Raw genomic sequence first — 23,435 nt, forward strand, 5'->3', positions numbered from 1 at the left:
CAGGCTCATCTGGTTGAGCAGGTGCCTCGGCAGGATTTTGATACCTCCACTCTGCCATCATTACTTCTCAGGCTCTGCTCAAATGACGTCACAAGCGCAGGATGGCAGCACCAGTATGCAGGATATTTTGGCTTCCTTTTTGTAAAGTGGGATTAAGAGGAGAGGAGCTATTTTGATAGATGTAGCAGTGAACTTAGCTTGCTCATGTTCTAATATGCCAACCAAAGGGCAAAAACAGAGCTAGATTTGGGTTGTTATATGGCAGTGTAGACTAAAGGTAAGGTAGGTAAGACAATGTCCTTTTAGCTCTAATGAAGCCCCAGTGTAAAGACAAAAATAGGATTATCTCCTCCTAATTGGACTTGTGATAAAACGTGACACCTCCTGGCCAGGGAAAACTGAGGGAAAGAGAATCCCTGAAGAAGTTTTCTTATACAACAGCCGAGTTGGAGGTTGGTGCTCATTTACTTTGAATGCAGTGACGTCATACATTGACCAACTGTGTTGTGGTTCCATTGCTTAGCTTTGCTTGTGTGTTCTTGGAGTAGAAGTAGATGAATGAGCCTGGAGAGGGGAGGCAGAGGTGACTCCTTTTTAGCATTGCATGGGCAGCTAGCACGGCATGTTAGCATGAACACTGGCTATGTTGTGTGTCCTGAGTGTAAAACTGTGAATAGTTGTTGTCATTATAATGACCACACCATCACCAAGAATAAGGCACTCCCATTGCTGAGCATTAAAGTAATGCTTATGCATATGATATGCACTTTGCAGGAACACATATTGCTCAGTCAGAATCATTAAGCAACCGGGGCTCTCCCAGCACAGTGCCCAACCAGGCTCTCTGCACTTTCAGGCCTGAATGGAGTTGATGTGTGAGCATTGACACCGGCCTGGTTCAACTGTCTGCCTCTGCAGTGATGCAATGACGGGTTGACGGCCAGTCAAAGGGGAGTTGACTGCCATTTTGAGCGTCAGCCCCATCTCTGTCTCCTGTGATCTTTTTTGGAACAGGGATGAGAGCTGTCAGCTCAGTATTACCTGAGAGGGCTGCAAGCAGAGAAAGGGAGGGCATTACAGGAGCAGTGACACCAGATGGAGAGAGTAGTGGAAGTGATTGTGAACTTTACCTCAGGGATTTTCTACTGGATAAGATACAGTAGGTTGAGAATCAAGTCTGATAGGAGAAATGATTGAAATGACAGCAGAGGGACCGAGAGACTCCACTGTCTGACAGACGTTAACACTGGATGTGATTGGCCTCACGCCATTATATGCTGAGATTCCACAATAGAAAAAGGCCCTGCAGAATATGCAGGGCTTGCAGTTTTATTAAATAGGATATATCCCTAAGAATTAACTTGTAAAGTATTATATTATCCTTAATAGGCTTTCATATTTTCAGAAAGAGATTGAGAAGATATTATGTAATTTATATATTTTCTAGACTGACGTGGGAGTTTATACATGCTATACCTGGTGGGTTTTTCACATTAAAGAGCTGCATGGTGTTGGAGCTTTTGTTTTAGTTGGGGTGCCGTTTATGCACTCTGTGCACATGTATGAAATGTATGGATTTATACTTAATTGTATATATAAATATAAATATGTATAAACAAAAATTATGTGCAAACTGAACAATGAAGGGAGCTATCAATTGGTATGTTTTTTTATATTTTATGTGTTATTTTCTAAATGACACCACATCTGGTATGCATGTCCATTATGTGCAGCAAATGCTCCAAACTAAATTGTTGTGAATCTAGTTTGTTTCATTATACTTAAGTGTAGTTCTTTGCTCCAAGGTACACTGTTTAAATGTCACCAAAGTCAAAAAAAATCTGGCATTGGTTTAAAAACTGAATATAACATCACTCAGCTTTCTGTGGTGTTGTACTGCCTAATGGGCAGTGTGCCCTTGCATCTGAGTTGCCAAAACTCCAGTGTACTTGCAAGCAAGTGAAGGATTTCTTATTTATACTACATATTAATTTTGGTGACAGTCACGCATTAATAACGACAAACTCTGAGCTAAAACACATTGATATTCATGAGTTTTTGTTTGTTAAGTTTTAGTTGTAGACACTAGTGTCTATATTTGTCATGTTATTTAGAATTTTGCCAAAAGTTCAACTGTGTGTTACATCAAGATTGATTGCTGACCTTTACCAGAGTATAATCTTGGCTTGTTGTTTAAGTCGAACATAGTTGAGTCCACCCACATCAGGGTTGTGTGATAACTTGAAGAAATGAAGGAATTGTCCTGCATGCTGTTTACATCACAAACTTGGAACCCTGCAAGTAATTGCTTATGTAAAAGAATTGAGTTCTTGATTCACTTAGACAATTCTCTTAACTTTCCAAAGACATCAGGTTCCCCTGAGAATACCAAGTATTAGTGAAGCACAGAGCATTTCAATTGAGCCATAAACTCTGCAGTTTTCTGGCACCTGTGGAGATAATCAAATAGCTGAGGAAGCTAGTTGGCTAGTTGGCACTGTTATACTGTTTGCTTTACAACAGTGTTGTGTCTACTGTTCTGCATTTAGCTGCTCTAGCCACTGGTTATAATCATTGTACATACTGCTGGTAATACTGGTAGTATACTGCTGGTAGTGTTTCCCCTGCTTCCAGATTTTACACTCAGTTAAATTTACTTCATACAGACTTTAGCTGTGTACTCAATGAAGTGGTTCTTCTTTGAGAAATAGTGTTGGTGGTTCGGCTGCAGAAGGTTCATAGTTGAGGGTTCAAGGTTGATATCCTGCACTTTGCGTTGCGCTGTAACAACAAAATTAGTGGAGATGCTGATACAGCTTCAGGTACGTTTTATTTCTTACCTATGGACTTTTGTGCATCCAGTTAATTGTTGTATAGTCCAACAATCATCAACAAAACACCGAACATAGAGACAGCGACGGGGATCACCACGCTTAAGATCCCGCATAAGAGGCCTCATGTGAGCTGACCCCACTTGTTTCTCTGAATATGAAAACCAGTGCTAGGTTTTTATTTCCTTCCTCTTCTACACATTGTAGGTTAGGGCTAGAATAATACCTGGCAAACCCTAAGCCCTAAACATCTCTCGCCTGTAACAGTAACATGGTAAGCAATATGGTTTGTTACACAAAACCAGATGGTTTGTTACACAGGTCTGGGAAAGCTTCGTTGGAAAGGTGATTGGATGAACCATCTGTCTACAATGGTTGAGAAAGACAAATATAAAGACAAGAAACACCTTCAGTACATTCTTTGTGCATCTACACTAACCTTAGAAGAGCCTGTCGCTATTGCTAGTCCTTCCCTTATAGCAGCAGTCCCCAACATTTTTTGCGCCACGGACCGGTTGGATGTCGGACAATATTTTCACGGACCGGCCTTTAACGTGTGGCTACGGAGCCTCACTACGGAGGCCCTCTGGTGACATCGGTAGATTTTTTTTTTATTTAACGAAATTAACGAATTGTTAATACGCGGCCTCAAATTAATTATTAACAATGCGTGGACACGAATTACTACTACTAATAATAATTAATATTTCGAACGAATCACAATATAATTATTAAACGAATTAATGAGATGATGTCTTGCTGGTAACTTACCAGCAAGACGGAGACGGACGGATACCAAAGCTCCATTACGCACACGCTGCACCTCTGTGCACTTTGGAGAGGTTTTGGAAGCGTCTTTACGCATATTAATATATTATTAGTTTATTAATATATTATCAATATATTATTAGTAATATATAAAGCTTTCTTAACAACAGCATCACAATATAATAAAATAATAACTGCAGACTCCAAAGATGAACAAAACGAATTATGCACATTGGCATGTACAGTGTGTGCAGGCTCGGTGCGTAAATGTCACCAGACGGAGTATGAGGGAGTTTAAATCATGAAATTCAACCACGAAAATCAGGTGTAAACAATAATGGAATGCACTGTAAAACAGCCCAGATTGTGAAATGTACATATTAGCTCAATGACGTGTTATAAACTGCAGCGGTTTAGAATAATTCGTCTGCGTAAAGACGCTTGTGGCGATAAATCCATGTTTCAAGTAGGACTCCTGATATTGTCTGTTAAATGCAGCTTTTTTTTTCTTGGATGTCTTAGGCTCTTCCTCTGTCTCCTCACTTTGCCTTTTCCCCATCGCAAAAAAACTTCCCAGAGACTTTTTTTTTTTGCTCATTTTTGTTACCGTGTGGGTTTGTGTTTAGCGAAAAAGTCACGTGACCGAGACAAGCGTCTTGACATGCGTAAAGCATGAGTCATAACGGAGAGGATCCGGTCATTTTTCAAAATAAAACACCGTTCAGAATCAGATAATAAATAAAACAGAAATAATGTAAGTTGTTTATTCTTTCTGTGCGGCCCGGTACCAAATGCCCCACGGCCCGGTACCGGTCCGCGGCCCGGGGGTTGGGGACCCCTGCCTTATAGGACTGCTGATTGGTCCAAACAATGTGTATTGACTACAAGGAACTTTAAACCTGGTAAGATTGATTGTTGCTTGTGAGAAATCCGCTGCTTCTCGAAGTCAAGAGATTGGGTCAAGAGGAAGTTTGGTAGATGATGCTAGCTGAAAGGGGTTAGCAAAATTATACGACAATCAGGACTGTCGTGCTGAGTTTTCGTATCTCACCGAGCTGTTTGAAATTTCCATTGTAAAGCCCCCACTCTGGCTACATATATGGTATAAAAAAAAGTAAATGTGGAAATCGGTTCATACTCATTCAGCTGGGCCATTACTCCACTCAACACATAACAGTGCCACAGCATTTACTGAGCAGCGTTTAATTCCACAGCACAGCCATGACTCACTGTGGCTTCAAGCTGTTTCATGGGATTTGTGACATTTGGACTGTATGGGATGCAGACTAAGATGCCCAGGCCCCTGGGCTTTTCTCTTGGCTCTCCTGTGGGTTTCAGAGGCTTGGCCCTTCCTTTATTAAACAGCTGAACACAATTCATAAAGATTCCTCAGTGAAACAAGTCTCTGTTTCATGCACTTGCTTTTTCTTGCACCCCCCTCTCTCTATCTCGCTGACCCTTGGCAGACTCTCTCTGCCATTTTATCTTTGCAAACAAAGTGGCTACGGGTCTCTGAGCCACTCACCCAGAACCTATAGCCAGTGGGTCATCCGTAAGTGTAGACTAGGTGTCAGGGTGACTGGAGAGTAGGAGGATGTGGGACTCAAAGGACAGCAGCTGAAGGAAGCAAACTTGTCCTCAATTGTCAAATTCATGTTTTGCTGTTGTAGCTATAACCATTAATATTTGATCTGAGGGAAAAAATTACAAACATTTATACTCTTCTGTACTGTTTGTCTGGTGCCTAAGATCTGAAAGAGAACAGTTCATGCTCATCAACAACTGTTGTTGTCTATTGAGCCCGAAAAGTTCCAGTGCAGATTCTTTACTACTTCCCTGCCACTGCTTTGAATTCAGAATTAATTAATGTCAAGGCATCCCCTTACATGCAGTGGCAAATTAAGGTGATAATGACGTCCTTTGATGCACAAACACCAGATAAAAAAAAAATGCAACCTCAGTCTGAACAGCCATGTGACCCGTATCGGAATTCAATGTGACTTGTGCACTCTACATCAACATTCCTCATAACTTTGTGCAGGCGAAGGGGCGGGTGGGAGTTGCCCGGCGAAAACAAACATGGAAGAGGGACAGTCAGGTTTAAGACCTTAGGTATCATCTGTACAAGCAAATTTGATTGATTGATTGATCAAAACTTTGCTTGCTGTATCTTGGCAAATTGCAGCGTGGCTTCACAGCTTCAACTTGGGTGAACTTTGAATGACAACAAAATTTAATGTGGAAAAAGTTGTGGACAAAAAGACCTTAGTTACTTCATCATTCCACTGTTGATGATTGAGCTTTTAAGTTTAAGTCTAAAAACTGAATGAAAAGATGGGATTTTCTGTGGTTCTACACTTCCGCCGGGCAGTGAGGGTATCAGGGAGACAGCTTTTTATCTCTAGTGTCCATCGGGAGCATACCTGTTCCAGGGGGCTTAGCTGTAATGAGATAGGCTGTTTCACAGCACTCCCACTGTCTCAAATAACAGGGAGCACAGAGGGGCCAGTGCCCAGACAGTACCTTCTGCTCCCCCATATCCTTCCCCCAGTGCTCTCTCATATCCTCTTTATTATGATCAGCACCAGATCTCTAGAAAAGCAGCAGTCCTTTTTAAAGTTCAGTGCTAAATCACAGCTCTCAGTCTTCAAAGGAGTCCAGTTCTGCGCTCAGGTCGACTGTCTTCCTCGGGCAAAGCAGAGGGATGAAGCAATTTCACAGCCAGTGACACAACATGTGTCACAGTATGAGTGCCAGAGCGCTGGTGTCATTTTCCCTCTTGGCTCCGGGATAGAGTTGCTGCCTTGCTGTCATTTTGGCTTTCATTACTCGTGTTTGTTTGTTCGTGAATGACATGGCTGCCATACCACTCCACTCAGCTGTAGAAACAAGAATCTCGAGACTCATAACAGTGAGTACAAAACAAAAATATTCGGTGTCTCTGAGCTGTACTGTTACACACAGTTTGGGGGTATTTGTGGAACCGCACAGCAGAAAATGATTTTGTGCTTTTGTTCAAGATCTTTTTTCTTTTAGAAATTCAAGTCATGGTGTTTGTGCTGTGGACTAAAGCCTGTGCAATCACTTGGGACACCTTTAGAGGTTTTGGTTTTGGGCTAAAATGTGTAACTTTTGCATTTTTGACATTAAAATAATCAGATAGCATCTGGTATTGAGCACAGTGACACTTATATTGTGCTGCTCTAAGATTGTACATATTAAGCACCATTGAGCACTGTAGCCCCAACAAAAAAAAAAAAGATGAACCAGAGAAAAACTAAAATTACAGCTGTGGTTGTATGCCTCCGCCAACCAGTGTAGTTCCTGTGTACATATACATACATTATTTTTGTTACAGATTCATACAAGTTCACTGTGACCTTTGACCACTGAAACACAATCACTTTATCTTTGGGTCCAACTGAAAACTCAACATAAAAGTTAAAGAAATTCCCTAAAGCACTCTTGAGATATCACATTCAAGATGCCAAAAAACATGTTTTTTGAGGTCACCATGACCTTTACCTTTGACAACTGACATCTCATCAGTTAATCAGTGAGTCCAAGTGAATTGCACCAGATGTAATTAAATTCCATAAGGGCTGTCCGTATCACATTCACAGGGACATGAGGTCACTGTGACCTTGTACTTTGACCTCCAGGCACCAACATCTAATCAGTTAGTCGAGAAAGTTCATCGGAATTAGTTCATTGGAAGACTTCCCCTCAATCTGATCTTAAGATATCATGTTCAAGAAAAACATAAACACACTTTGTGATGCCACCTCTGGCTAAAGTCAAATCCAAGTTCAAGTGAATGTTTGTACCAAATGTGAAAGAATTTCCGCAAGGCGTTCCGGAGATATCGAATTTACAAGAAAAAAAAAGTGCTTTGTGAGGTTACAGTGACCTTTGACCTTTGACTTCACATACTATTCAGGTCATCCTTGAGTCTAAGTGAATGTTTAGTCCACATGTAATTAAATTCCCTTGCGGCATTCCTGATATATTTTGTTCAAAACAGTGCAAGGTCACGTGACCTTGACCTTTTTACCTTTGACCACCTAATTATTATTCTTGGTCTCACACTACCTGCTGTAAAAGTCAAGGAAATATTAGACATTGTTTATTCCAGTAGGTTCCAGCACTATCAGAAACAAGGAGTTGTAGGCTGATGTGTCAAAGGGTGGTTGGATGGAGGAATTATTTCATGTCATCCCGAGCCTGAACCTTCTTCATTCTCACAGCAGAGCTCCAGTAGGAGCCAATGGACCATGACACACACACACAGTTAAACTGAAAACAGTTTATGAGAACAAAGCAGTATTCCTATTTTATCATATCACATTTTATTATCTTATTATGTGCAGTACTACATTTTTTTTTTTTTTTTTTACTGTAACGGTTAGTTGATTATTAACTCATTAATCTCTGGATGTTTGGGGTTCCAGCGGCTTTTTAAATAAAGGATCACACCACTGTTCTTTTCACACTATGAAGCATTAGACGTCTTATCAATGTTGATCAATGTGAATTTTTATTTAAAAAAATAACCAGTAACTCTTGCTTTCTGATGAATTTAGAATAATACATGAGTGAGTATTTTCACCAAGGGAAAACCTGGTGCAGTCGATTTCTAGAGGATCAGTTGTGTGTCCTCATTTATAAACTGTTTAATTATCAAATTCTCCTTCTTGGTTTTTGTCCTCTACAGCAGTGATTCCCACCGTCTTTACTTATGACCCTTTAATTTTGAAGCAAAGTCAATTTGCTGAAACTTTCTAAACTCGATAATGTGACTTTCACACCCATTTAACACAGTGTCCGTTCTGGTGTGTGGAGGTGAGGGGAAAAAGGCAAGGTTTTAAACTTCTCTCTCAAGCTCTCATTTTCATTCCCCACATAACTGCATCCATCCCTTTCATGTGAACATGTAACTGCAACATTATTAATGCCTTCAGGGAAAGAGTAAAAAATGAGCACTGTTATCTCCGTTTGTACAGTTCCTCACATCTGATGGCTTTTCACTCCCTCTCCCAGTATGGACTTTCAGAACTGGTAGAACTTTTGCTTTCAGACATGCTTTGCAAATTGGTAATTGGTCCAGTTTTTCTGAAGCACACTCAGAGGTTAAGCCTCAGAGTTAAAACAAAGGCCCAGGTGTCCCAAAACATTGGACTGTAGCAGTAAGTAGGTTGTTTGTTTCTAACCTCTGCTATGATAGGAGTCTCACCTGGAAAAGCGTCACAATGACGGCAGGCATACTATACCTTTGTCATTAAGGGCAAAGCACTGGACCTTCATCTTCATTCTTTCAACAATAAACACATTTAAGCTTGGGGATCAGTGAGAGAGCCGTTGTTGTCATGGTTACAAAAATACAACAATGATTATCCGTTTCAAATTGGAAACAAAAACCTTGTCAAAGTCCCCATTTGTTGACCAATCAAGTCACCCCACTCTCCTCTCAATGCTGAGTTAAGCTGTGTCTCATTTCACTTTGGAGGACGCCGTCTACCTGGCACATGAGACACGGCTCCTTTGTTAGCAGCGTAGACAGCAAAGTCTAGTCAACACAGGATTTCCGTTGTCGCTGTAACCACCTCGTCCTGCCCTTATTGCTGTTGACAGAGCTTAAGTTGGATATAGGCTGAGAAAGTTTTAGCTGTTCGAATTATGAACCATGATACTCAAGCATCTAACGTCTCGTCGCTTGCCAGCACCATAACCTCTTTGAAAAACATTTTATAACTGAAGCGCAATGAATCTTAGGGTATGCTGTGCCGGGAAGGATTCATCAGTAGGAGCCTTTGTTTCTCTGGGATGGAAAGACGCATTTGTCAGCCGCCGCATTTGAAGGCACCTTCGAAATAGGACAGTCTAGTATTCAATGCAGCCTCCAAAGGATGAATCCCTGAATTGAGACACAGCTTTAGTCAGTCTTTGTGCATCACCTGACTTCTTCCCTTGTCACAAAAACCATGCCCACTGGAGGTTGTGTGACAAAAAAAGATACTTATGGGTCCTATTAAGGTACTTGCAGGACAATCTTGTTCATATTCCTTCTGAACAGAAGGTAGAGTGAATATTCACTAATGACAAGTGGGGGAGATGTGATACTCTGTCAGTCGGAGATTAATGGTGAATGTTTTCTCTCCTAAATATTAACCATTGAATTACACAAGTTTTTTAATTGTCAACTGACAGAATTCTTGCTAAAAAGATGAAAACAGGGATCTTGTAAGAAAAGTTCATTTCTTACCTTCGCACTGGACATCACTGTATGAAGTGTGTGTCAATGCTGAGTTCTTGGTTTGAAAAAGTTGCAGAAAGTTGTCAGAAACGAGTGTCCAAAATCTGACAGTTGAACATTGTGGGGGAAGGGATGGATCCCAAGATGTTTGACCATATTTCTGTAGAACTGTAGCTCTAAAGAAAGATAACAGCACATCAGGACAACAATGAGACCTAGGTTCCAAAAAAAACTTTTTCTTTCGGGAAACTGACATGACCCGTGTTTTAAATGTGCCTCAGTACAAGAGTGTCTCTTTACTTTTAAAATGGGACCATGTGCTGTTTGCAAAGTCTGTGCATAAGCAGTGACCCTCCGTGGCAGTGTTTTTCTCCAGGGATGAAGTGTCTCTGGCTGCCTGTCTATTCTGATGCTTTCTCTCTGGCAGAGCCAACTGGGATGTACAGAGAAATCAATCACACTGGGCCCCAACACTGATGCTGACGCTTGCATATATTTTTTCTCGCTGTTTTTTTCTTTGGTGAAGATTTATTGTAATAAACTGTCAACCCATCATTAAAAGCCTCCTATAATGGCGTGTAGAGATCTGGATGCATATTTTAATAAATATACATATATATATACCTCCCACTCCTCCCATTCTACACCATTACGGCTCCTTTACCCCAAGGGACCTGGTGTTTCCTCTGAATAACCTGCCTCCTCCAACCAGCTGTGCTGCTAAATGGGGACTGCTTTGTTTTCTGCCGCCAAGTGCTGTTTGGACGGTAAATGTCCTTGATTAATGAAGTCATTATTTTGTTGTTGTTGCCATGGTTGCCTGGAAAGCTTGCAGAAATGGACTGAGGGAATATTTCATCATTGACAAAGAGGGGTCAAAGCAATTCTAGCTTGTCCCGTGGAAAGATTAAAAAGCTACTTCTGGAGGCTTCTCTCGGATGAGTGTGTGTAATGTGTATGAGCTGGCTACTGGAACAAATAAATAAATAAAATAAAGCTACTTTGTGGAGATAAATCCCTCACTGATTGTCTGTTCTTAGCCAAGTCTGAAGTATCAGTCAGTGAGAAGCCAGGAGTGATAGCCTGCATCTCAATCAAACGAAATAGCAAAATCTTAAATAAAAGCCCAGTGTCATGGCAGTTAGTATCTTAGTCACTAGTGATGCACGGACTGCAGTTATACCCACGGACCAGCGGTTGATCCGCAAGTCAGATGGGTAGGGTTTTCAAAATAAACATTTCTGATTAATGGCGGATGGGTTGTGTGGGTGAAATAGGCCAATTGGAGGAGTCACCAGAGAACAATTTGCTTCGTTTTTGAGAGAAACAAGGCCGCTCATTCCCAAGACTGCAGCACCAAGAACATCTTGTGCATACCGGGCGCATCATTGAGGTGAGGCGGAGTCGCCTAAATCCTGGCATAGTGGATTCTTTTTTATTTTTGGAATGTTCATGCAAGTGTGGGTCTCAAAATTGGGGAAATTATTCCTTCGGGTGGGTGATGGGTGGATGAGTCAAGCGTGCAGAATAGGATGACGCTCGAGCCGATCCGTGCACCTCTAGTACTCACAATATTTCATTGATTGATTGTTTGAGCACAAAGTTTCATCATCAGAAGTACTTTTAAATGTTGTTTTTTTTAAATTGGAAACACTTTTTGAAAGAAGCACTACATCTATTAAAAGGATAGTCCATCCAAAAATGAAAATTCACCCATTATCTACTCACCACTATGCCGATGGGGGGGTGGGTGAAGTGTTTGAGTCCACAAAACACTTCTGGAGTCTCAGGGGTAAACAGTGTTAGAGCAGAATCCAATACAACTGAAGTCAATGGTGAGCCCTTCTTCAGATGTAATAAAACAACAGAAAAACCATAGCATGCCTCCATACTGCTCCTGTGGCGTCATCAAGTGTCCGCAAGCCCCGACATTCATATTCGACTCGAAACCACGTAATTTACACCGTGTTTTTAGTGTAAATGTCTGCTGATATCTTCTGACCAGCTGCATTCAGGGACCGTCTGAAATGCTAACGTCCGCTAGCTTAGCCACTTCTGTTGGACTTTTAACCTTAAAACATGGTGTAAATTACCTCGTTTCAAGTTGAATATGAATGTCAGGGCTTTCGGACTGAAAATAGGTCACTAATCAGCTACACTGTTTACTTTGTAAATCCCACACTACATTATATGTACTATATGCTACTTTTTTTTTTCTTCTTGTTTTTGCAGTTAGTATACAATAAAATCACATTATGGACAATTTGAAAGGACACAATGTTCTTTCAGACATCAGTTCACACTGATCCCCCCCAAAAATCTTATTTATGTGTCTGAGGTTTGCTGGAGATGTTTGACCACCATCCTCAATTCCTCTCATTTTCTAATGTTTTAATTACAAACATTAAAACCTCCTGCAGGCTGTTCTGAAGTTGGCGTTTTCTCGCAGGATATAACAGGGTCTGAGCATGAACAATTAACACAACTGTACATATTCTACATTCAAACAAGCCAACCCTCAGGAGATATGTTAAGTTGTTGCCTTAGGTACATTCATCATGATATATTAGAACTAAAAACAAGCATTCATTTACCAAAGCTTTTTTTCTTCTACCATCCGTTCATCAATTAGCTGTAACCCTTATCCTATGAGGATTGTTGTCGTGCTGGAGCCAATCATTGGAATTTTTACCATGTTTATTTTTACATTGGTTTATTTATTTTATATATAATCTGTTAAATCATTCATTACATTTAGAATTTTTTTTTTTTTACTCTCTCAAGTTGGAGCGAGACTGCATCACAATAGAACATGTCTGGTACCTAGTGTTAGCACCATACACTGTTAAAGGCCGTGTAAAGCAATTCAAATTATATGTTCTGAGTTTGTCACACCACAGAGCAATGTGTTATCAACTACCCAAGCAAATTTGAATGCTAAAAGAAATCACAGAGTATATAAAAATAGGGTTCAAAATCATGAGAAACTGATCAGTATTCTGCTGCTCACACACAGCTCTCCCTAACTGGACGGGAAAAACACACGGGAAAACCAAAACACTGCACAGAGTACAACAAAGCTAAAGTCTCCCCGTGTACACAGTTTACCTATTTACTAGAGCAAAGCACTCTGTTGAATTAATTACACCTGTATCATTAAAAATAATTATGTGTTGTGTTTAATTGCAGCGAAGTCTGTTCCTTTTGTCCTGACGTACTTAAGTTGAATCCATCACCTGCATGTGTGCTTCCGTACAGTATATGTGATGTATCTCCGCTACTATTCACCTTCAATCGACAGAGAAAGGCTTGGTTTTCATGTCGGCTCCCCTCACGAAGGAGCTCCGCTGCAGAACAGCAGCAGTCACGCTGCCTGTGTGAACAGCAGACAACCTGCTACACGCAGCAGAAAGAGACCCGTCGGTGTTACGGTGCTCTAGCTCCTATATAGTTTTGGGGGCGGGCTATGCTAATGAGGGCCACACTTCGTCATGCATGTCGACCAATAAAATGTAGGATGGCGTTGTGCGGTCACCTTCTCAGACTCTCCTAAAGCTCAGGAACCAAGGAAGGCTGTAAAACAGTCTAACCTCACAATTCAGTACTACATAGTTCCCATTCTTTTCACATGTTTCCAATAATCACTTACTGACATGTATAGCATGTTAAGAGACAAATGACTTTGCTTTACACAGTCTTTAAGTGTGTGTATATTTGCCTGAGTGAACCCGAGACAATAACAGTAACAGTGTTTCTGATGATTCTCATAAATGTTTTATACTGGTAGGAGTATTGCGATGGGACTGTCAAAGTGACAAAATAGCTCATCATCTCAAATTTGAAATTTGTGCGAGCAGTTACAGAAGGTTGTTAATGGTAGAAAATAAAATGCATTGTGTTTATTTAGACCAGACTCTGCAAAACGAGAAGACTCCTGAGGGTGTGTGCAAGTGTTCCTGCAAAAAACTGCAGTTGTTGATTAAGTCACTGCTTCTCAGAGTAATAGTCAATACGTATCTTTACATCCTGTATAACAAACTAATTTATTTACTTACTGTAGCCTTGTATGTTATTCACTAGTAAAAATCTGAATTAATATTGGTGACAATCATGATTCCAATCGACGCCTCTTCTTGTTAATATACATTCTCTAGAATAAATTATTCCCATGTGTGACTTTTGTACAAAGTTACGAGATGCGACAAATTTATTGTGGTTTTATCACAATTTACTTATTTACTTAGTTATTGTCTAAGATCATTTCCTGGAGTAAAACAAAACTACGGCGGCTCCCCATTGTGTAATCCTTTCTTTGTCAGTGTCCCAGCAATATCTGTGAATCTCTGGTCATCACCTCTTTGCCGGAAGAGAAGCAGCTGGATCCAAAGGCGCTCCGCTGGTCGACCCTCGCGGGCCCACCCTGTCTGACCAACATGCAGAGTGAAGCTCAAAGTATCAGTCTTGTCTGTCCTCTCAGGGTTAATTAAAACTCAGCACACACCCCAAACACCTCGGCCATAAGTCATGTCATGCTCACTGAGCCTGTAATTTGGGGAAGAAAGACTAATACAAAGCGGTACAGGCAACACATCTGTAATCGTAATTAAATACGCCCAGCTGTGCCCCCTTCTCTCCAGCACTCGCTGGGTGCACGCTTAATTTGAACCATCCACTCCTATAGAAAGACAGAAATGGAAAAACAGGGAACATGGCGACATGGAGAGAAAGTGCTACATAGCTCAGAGAGAGGCTGAATCTATAAAAGGAATTAATTAAATCAGTGATTAAAGGTGGCTGCTGAAGCAGTTTAAGTGTAACCCCGGACATCCTCCCTCTGCTCTGGAAGAGAGGATGAAAGAGAGGAGGATTTAAACAAGAAGAAGAGGTTCCCACAGACAGATGGCTGCCGGACATTATTCACCAGGGTAGAACAGGGCCACGACTTAAATCCTCAGCAGGGGGCTGGGATTTAACACACTCACATCCCTATTGTCTTTTATCAGGAGACAGAATCCTGAGCACTCTGACCACGTGGAACTGTCACATTGAAGAAATAAACCTCACCGACGATACCTCTTCAGATGTGATGTCAGCATTCTGGCCCCCTGGTTGGCTACAGAATAAATCAATTTTCCAGATCCTGCCAACAATCACCAGCCCACTTATCTAATTCACAAATCAGAGGTTGGGTCTTCATTTTAAATGTGAGAATCAACAACTGACTCATGAGCGTACCATACCTTGAATGTACAAATAATCCTCGTCAGCAAAATGTAAGATGTGCCATCATGACAAAGCCAATATTAGCATTAAACATAAAAAAATAAACTCTTAGCCATATTTGCTTCAATTGTCTCTATGTTCTGACAGTAGCACAAATAATCTGCAGTTCGAAAGCAGATGTTATGTATTGTAATGTTGTATTCGGGATAATATTAGCTTGTTTTTGTTGTTGTTGGGGAATACTCATGGAATCTCCATGTTGTTTTTTCCAGCCTCTTCTGTTGCTGTGGTTACTATCCTGCTTATGTGCCTTACGCCCGGGGCTCACCGGCTGCAGACCGGCTGCTCCACAGAACGGCTACGTGTTGCAGTTGTAAGTTGTTCACACCAGTAGCGGTTCAGCCGTGGTTCTGCAGCGGAGCTGCTACTGTCAGCGCTATGTTTTTACACAGGGTTTACCTTGAAAATTGCCATGAATGTGCAAGTGTGCGTGTGTGAGAGAGAGAGAGAGCGAGAGAGAGAGAGAGAGAGAGAGGGAGGGAGGGAGAGAGAGAGAGAGAGAGAGAGAGAGAGAGAGAGAGAGAGAGAGAGAGAGAGAGAGAGAGAGGATTAGTGTTTTTAGCTAAGGCTTTATTATTGCATACATCTTGTTATACTGATTCTGTTTTTTACCCAGCCTGTTAAAATCTGGATTCTGCCTCCTTTTTGTTGAAGTTCGCATGCCTGAATTTTTTGCTAGTAAAGATCACTCCCTCCAGAGTTGTGTATTTAAGTTCTGTTGTGCCTATCTTGAACTGTGACACTCATAGTGGAATACCATGAGTGACCAGATACCAATTTGGGTATATATAGTAACAGCTTTATGAAAAACAAAGAAATTAAAAGTAAAATGAATTTCTTTCTTGGAGGTTACAAAGACAGTTGGTCAGTGGTTGTGTGGGCCTCTGCTTGCTCCTGAACTGCACTGCACTTTATTTTCACGCAGTCTTACATTAACCATCCTGATCCCAGAATAATGTAAATACCAAATGTGGATTAATTCACCACTGAAAATAGTGCCCAACACATTCACATTCCCCCTGGTGTGAGTAATGTTTGGTTAAAACTACAAAGACCAGCTGTTTTAGGAAATTACTGAACCTTGTTTTTTGTAGGCAGAACTGCATATTTGTGTGCAATTTAAAGACTCATGTCTTTAGAAGTAACCAGTGGCTTTTGTGGACAATAATTAATTCAATACATAGTACATTGCCGGCAAGCTACACATCAAAGTCAAGCTTTTTAGTCCATAACCAGCAGCTTTACGAGCACTGCTGTGTCAACAACTGCTCTGCCAGTAATGTTTACTGCTTCTGCCCTCAATCTAGTGGCTTTAAGCAAACAGCATGATGTTTACCACGCCATCAAATTTAACTGAAAAGTAAAGTGTTCAACTTCCAGTTGTCCTCACTAAATTGGTCTCTTAATCATCATGATAGAGTCTACAGCCATGTCAGGGGCTCAGTGAATCTTGAAAGGCTTGCCCAAGGAGGAGGTTTAAGGCCAAGGCGTGTGTTACGGAACAGATGCTCAACACAGCTGTCTCCACTGGCCGTGTAATGTCTCACGTTTCACTTTATGCTTGTCGCCTGTAATAATGTTACTACAGTGAGTGTGACATACTTTTGTTTGGAAGTTGAGCTGTGCAGATAGTGTTAAAGACAACACACACTGGTGTCAGTGAATGGCACACTGTCATTACGTTCGCAGTATGATGACGTGCATCATCTTATCTCGATCCCAAAACAAGTCGATGCTCTGCTGGAAGTCCTCAGAATACACTACAGTCCACTTTCTCCAGTAAAGAAGCAACTTCATCATATTCATTTCACATATTGGCGCATTCTGGCTACTGTACCTTATCTGTGTGTGATGCAGATGATTTGTGTTGCATTTTGGGATAATAACTTTAGGAAATACGCTTGTTCATGTGAGAAGATCGCTCTCTTTACAAAATATACAGTATAAAGCTAGAGTTGGTTAGTATAACTTAGCATAAAGAAATTAGCCAACCTAGCTCTTCCAGCACCTAAAGCTCATTTAGTAACAAACTTTATCTTATTTCTTCAACTGCTTTGCAGGGATGTAGCTCTGTCCCTATTCAAAAAACCACGAAGGCCAAACATAAATAAATTACAAATACAGTCTAAGGAGGATTTCCTATTTATCACTACTGTCAAGTAGACTTTTTTTTGTCTTTGATGTCCACTTTCACTTTTTTTTTTTTTGAAAGGCTGCAATTATCCCGTGGATAGGTTGACCTGAGAAGGATCCATCCACTAGAACCTTGGCCACCTTTGAAGGAGCCTTAGAAATGGGACGGTTGTTGTGCCACTGTGATGCCGCTGTGACGCTCCTCAAATGCAGTCTCTGTATAATGCGGCCGATGTTCACAGTTTGTTTATGCCAGACAAAGAGCATTGTCTTCCTGGGGTCTGTACTACGAAGCGAGCTCAACATACCATTCTTTCAGACACAATCGCAGTCAGGCTCAGCGGTCACACGAAGCTGGTTTTCAGCTCACTAAGTCAACCCAGGTTTGCCTCAACAAAATCTGAGAGTGTGCACATCAAAGGGGCGGTGTTTACTGCATATGACCAATCACCGATATGGACAGGAGAACTGACAGCAGTGCACCATATTTCACAACGAGGAGCAAACTGTTATATTAAAAAATAGGAGGAAAACAAACACATTATCCAGAATAAAAGAAAGATAGTCACGAATGCTAAATGTAGGAAGAACAGCTGTTAAAAAATCTCTGATTGTGTCAATGTGTAAGTTACCGATCCCCCTGGTGACATTTGTGAAAAAAATATTACATGACCACGTCGGAGCCATCAGATATTAATCTGTTCTTTTCTAACAAGATCTGTGGAACTGAACTGAAGAAGCCTCTTGGATGAGAGATTAAATGTTTCACTTAATCACCTGATGTAGCCTCTATAATGGCCTTTAGTTTGACACACACTGTCTGCACTGACCCCGAGGACACACTGTGGTGGAAACGTTTGCAATTGCTAGTCAATAAAAACATATGGACCCATTTTCGTGTTCCATGTGACTGTGCGCATTTGGTATTTTGGTGCCAGGATGTGCCTGGCGCATCTGGAAACAGGGAAAGATTAAGATGTACTGGGATTGACTTTACCAACCAGACATTGTTTTAAACTTCCCTTATCCTTCCCTTTAAGGTGAGTGTGCAACAAGCAACAGTGTAGTATCATTTTGGTGAGGACTGACCTGTCTGGTTATCCCTCCGCTAACATATCCACTACATCAATATCAGTAACTCCCACAAGTAAAGAAACATAAAGTAGTCAATGCAGACAGTCTGTGGTTATGTTCAGCTCCAGCAGCTGACAAAGGTTTATCATTCCCTTTGGTGATAATCTTTATCTTTCATAAAGATACTCATCAGAGTAGGTAAAAGGATTATTCTGGGTCTCTGAAGACCCTTGCCCTCCTCCGAGACCCCCGGCAAACCTGTCTGGTCTGTTCATGTACATCAAGGACTACTGATGACGTATCAGGTTTTCGCAAACGACGAATGTTGATGTTACTTCTTGAAGTGCTGTCCCAATTCGTAGAGGAAGATTTCAACCTCTATCCCTTGTGACTGCGTTTCAAAGGGCAAGATAACCCTCGAAAAAAAGGGGGGAGGTGTGGGGAGAAGGGGTGAAATGGGATTGGGCCGCTGACTGCAATAACTCTTGGTGTTGTAGTGTAGTATTAGTCAATACAAATAGCAGTGCTGTTACTGACACTTCCTCAGAGAGCACAGCCAGTTGGCATGCAGTGGGAGAGCAGAAGACTTTGACTGGGAGGCTTATGCTAATAGGGACCTTTAGCACAATCCATGTTTGGCAAACACTGGGGTTAGAAACAGTGGACGTAACCTGTGCCACCCCCTTCTGCACACACGCACAGACTAATACACGGATGAGCACTCATATACAAACACCAACGCAGACTGTCTTTGGCTACACCTCTGGGAACATCAATAGAATAAATGAAATAAGAAATAATGTTGTTACAAAACCATGAATCTAAAAATAATCTCTTGAATCATTGAAGTATTACACATTTGTCTTTGTTTCTGCACTGTGGGGGATTTTATTTCCCTACACACACACACACACACACACACACACACACACACACACACAAACTAAATTGTATTAATAAAAAGGCTACACACCCTACATTAGCTATTCCCCTTGGCTGTGCCACAGTTCTCCACCAAATATTTACATCTAACAAACCTTGAAACGATCTCTGATGGCATCCTTCACATCAGCCCCTGCTGCAACTCACATCAAACCGAATTGTGTTCTACGGTCAACAAACTGGGAGCAGAGAATTTGTTCCTGTAGAAATTCTTTAATTTCATCAAAGGGTCATGACTTGATATGCAGAGGTGATGAGTAAGGTGTCAGAATCCAACTGTGCCTGACACCACCAACAAATGTCCTTTTGACAAAAAAGCCTTTTCCATGACAAAGATGAGACAACGATGTAATTAAATATTACATCATATTCAATGACTTCATCTTGTTGTGTTTAACATCCTGTTACATTTCTGCACATTCCACCTCAGGTTTTATTTTGTGTATCACTAGCGATGACTGTCTGCAGTTTCTGGTACCTGGTCAATTTACTAGCACGCACTTGTTCCTGCCACTGCATTTCCTGTAGAAAAACTATAAATAGCCTGCCCTTCTCTTTGGCTGAATGGAAGAGTTCCACACATTACGTTGCCTTGACAATGCCAAAGCATGTGACTTAATTTTGCAAGTTTGGGAGTTTTTATTTTATGTTGTTTCCTTTCTTCATTTAGGTGTAAGAGTAGTTAAAGTACAACACACTTTTCAAAAGGCACAGAGACCAGAGCTGCTTTCAGACATACACTGAACTGTCTCAGGCTGGCCCCCTAGATTCTAGGGCCTAGAATAAAGTTTGCAGAAAGTCTGGGGGAGCTCAGGAGAGAATATAGCAGGAGATCCTTTGCAGGATTCAAAAGGGAGCGATGAGCATGTTGATGACGTTTGTAACATGCCGTGGACGCGACGCTGGATGGATGAAATATCTTTGAATGGAAAAAAAGTTGACATTAACATCGAAGATGCAGACGAAGATGTCCGCTTGGAAAAACGAGATTTATGAGCTTTCTGCAAATATTCTCAGACAGGTTGGCGGGATGGTTAGAGATTCACGACCACATAACAAGTCGTTTAATAGACTGCAATATTGTACGAGGCAAGGGTCACCAAACACAAAACTATAGGTTATTATCTGTGAATCGAGTCACCTAACAAATCCTGTAACATTGGTCGAGAGCCTTGAGACTGCTTCAACCTTGAGCTTGGGGAAGTAAAGGTGAGTGCAACTTTGACATTTATTGCTCCAATTTATCCGTATATATATCTTACAAAGAGCAACAAAAGTGATGCACAACTGCTAACAATAGTTTTATTTCTACTGAAAAGCTAACATTGTTCCAGTTGTATTTTCGCTGTGTCTTTACCAACAGAGGAACCAGACCTGGTCCTAAAGACTCTGCTGACATGAATGATCTGTTTAAGGAGATAGAGAGGGGCCTTGAGGAGTGGCAACGGAGAGAGGGGCAAGCAGAGAAGACACAGGAAATGGCTCTTCTGAGAGACATGACCTCTCTTTTCCAACAGATGGTTCAACGCCCAAGCAGCCTCAGCACCCACATCCTCCACAAGACCCACAGGACCACCATGAACAGAGGCAGGGTCCATTATCCACTGAACTCTGAGACTTATTACAGTCCAATATCCCTAACACTATTCCCATAAAGACTGTGGAAGAGAAACATCACAGTTTGGATTTTTTTCCCTACCTTTCTATTTCATTGTCTTTTTTATATTTTAATTACAATAAAGAAACATTTACTGTTAAAAAACAGTAAATGTTTTGCAATACTGCAAAAGAGAACCCCATTGATAAGTTATCCAAATGAGTACTGTCATAAGAAATCTCTCAAAATAAAACTACCCTCACACATATAAATGTACCTGCCTCCCCATTCATGACTGGTCTTTGAGAACAACATTTCATATCCTGGTATTAGGTCACCTCTTTTTTTCAGACCCACAGACCCAAAAATAAATATTGCGACTGGGTAAGTGACTCTTCCATCATCTTCGATGTGTAGTAAACAAAAACACTGTGGTTTCTGCAGCGGATTTTATATGTCATGTCCTGCCTCCTGCACGCTCTTCCAAGGTGCCGTCCTCTGTCTGAATCCTCCAAAGGATTTGCTCCTGTTGTGATCAGAGCAGAGAATCTCCTGCTCTGTGGTGCGTTTGTGAAAGGCAACCTCCACAGAAAGGCTGCATCCAAATCTCCCGACATCCTCTGGAGGTCATGTCTGAAAACAGGTGAAACAGTGAAAGAATTCAAAAATAAAACATTGAAAGAAGTTTGAAAGAGAGAAATGGCTTGGTAGTCAGGGTCCCCTGGTTTTGTGTGTGTGCACCAAGGCTGGGCAGTGTGTATGAGTTATTTCTGTCTAAATATTAGTAATTCATTTTTTTAAATATTGCATTAAATTCTTCTTTTGTTGTCCTGGCATTAAAAAAAACTGCTGTGCCCGTGTTCGCAGCTTCCCCTCAACCGAGTTACACAGAGTAAACAATTACAGGAATTGTGACGTACTATAAATCAGATGAACAGTAAATTAAATATGGGTTGTAGAAATTGTAGACAGTGGTCCAAGTGGGGTTTAAATAATAAACATACGAATGAGTCAATGCAATTACACTGTGGATATTTATGACTAGTGAAAAGGTTATTTAATTGATGACGTGTCATGACCTTTGTGTTTGTTGCTCTGAGGGAGTGAATGCTCCTCACACAGGAAGGGGGCGAAGCCTCCGCCTGGAAGTGGTTTGATGCCATGAATGAGGTGATGGGACAAAGACCATCATTGCCCCGTCAATCCTCATCTTCACAGGTTACTCCTCCGGAACAGGAAGTGAGTCATCCAGCTCAAGCTAAGAGGAAGCATGAGTAAGCGTTCTTTAGAGAGGAGGAGAGGGAGAAATGAGTGGAGTAAAGCAGATATCAGGTTATGCAGGCATACTGTATATACCATGTTCAGTGCTGGACAGGGTGTGAGGGATGGAATCTTAGAGGGAAAGGCTCATACAAAATCAGGATTGCCAGAATAGAAAAGATGAAGTATCGTACCAGAGGCTGAAGATTATTGTTTTTGGAGGCAAATAATTTTATACAAGTCATATCTAAAAAAAAAAACTTGACTTATGTATTAACAATAAATAAATATTTTATAAATAGACAACACTCCACTACTCTTTTACATCATGAAGCATTTAGATGAACAAGTATTTGACAAATAAAGCCACATGAAAAGTGAGAAAAATTAAAGCTCCACCTCTGAATCGCTGCGTGTCCTCCTAAACCCTCCGCCAGCTAATTATGATTGGCTGCAAAGATCAAAGTCACATGAAATAAGATGTGTGAAAAACAAATGCATTGGTCCTTATTCATGTACATCAGCACAACAGGCACACAATTCAATTCATACATGCAGACATCTGGTTGCTGCTGCCCTATTAAAGTTCTGCACAGCCCTATAAGTATTATTCTCATATTTCATCTTTATTATTTTAGCTTTGAGGATATAAATTGTGAGTAATACATTAAAAGTGATAAGTTGCAGTTAAAAGAGATGTTTCTAATTGTCTTCAACAGAATACAATTTCTTCTTTTCTCTTCTCTGTCGGATATTTGCATTTACTGCATAACGCACATTCATTCATAACTGCAGTTAGTTGATGTTAACCAGTGAGTTGTGTAGTTCATTAGTTTATATCAAGTTAAAATGAGAACAGGTCTCATACAGGCCTTATTTCTCTACATCATGACGGTATCAGATATTAAGTATAAAGAAACAATAATCAATTTAAACGGAGCCATTATTTTAACTGAAGAGTAGTATTAAAAACATAAAAAAATAGAATTACTGCACTGCAGTTGTAAGCCTCTGCCAACCAGTGCAGTTTCCATGTTCCTATTTACACATTTTTTTCCCCAGATTCATTTAAGGTTGATGTGACCTTTACCTTTGACCACTGAAATCGAATCACTTTATCTTTGAGTCCAAGTGACAACTGATCAATAGTTGAAGAAATTCCATCAGGCAGTCTTAAGATATCACATTCAAGAGGCCAAAACATGTTTTTTGAAGCCACCGTGACCTTGACCTTAGACCACCAAATTATAATAAGGTCATCCATGAGCCCAAGTTAATTGTTTCTAATCAGTTC

General features: G+C 40.8%; 1 long non-coding RNA gene across 1 annotated transcript; it reads left to right on the top strand.

The window, feature by feature from the left end:
* Window positions 1-3,611: 3,611 nt before the first annotated feature.
* On the top strand, window positions 3,612-20,964 carry LOC117769263. The gene is made up of 3 exons (XR_004615184.1): window positions 3,612-4,042; window positions 5,138-5,140; window positions 20,954-20,964. It is a non-coding gene; the product is annotated as an uncharacterized LOC117769263 (long non-coding RNA).
* The last annotated feature ends 2,471 nt before the right edge of the window (window positions 20,965-23,435 follow it).

The sequence above is a fragment of the Hippoglossus hippoglossus genome, chromosome 10 (genome assembly GCF_009819705.1).
Source record: "Hippoglossus hippoglossus isolate fHipHip1 chromosome 10, fHipHip1.pri, whole genome shotgun sequence".
NCBI lineage: Eukaryota > Metazoa > Chordata > Actinopteri > Pleuronectiformes > Pleuronectidae > Hippoglossus > Hippoglossus hippoglossus.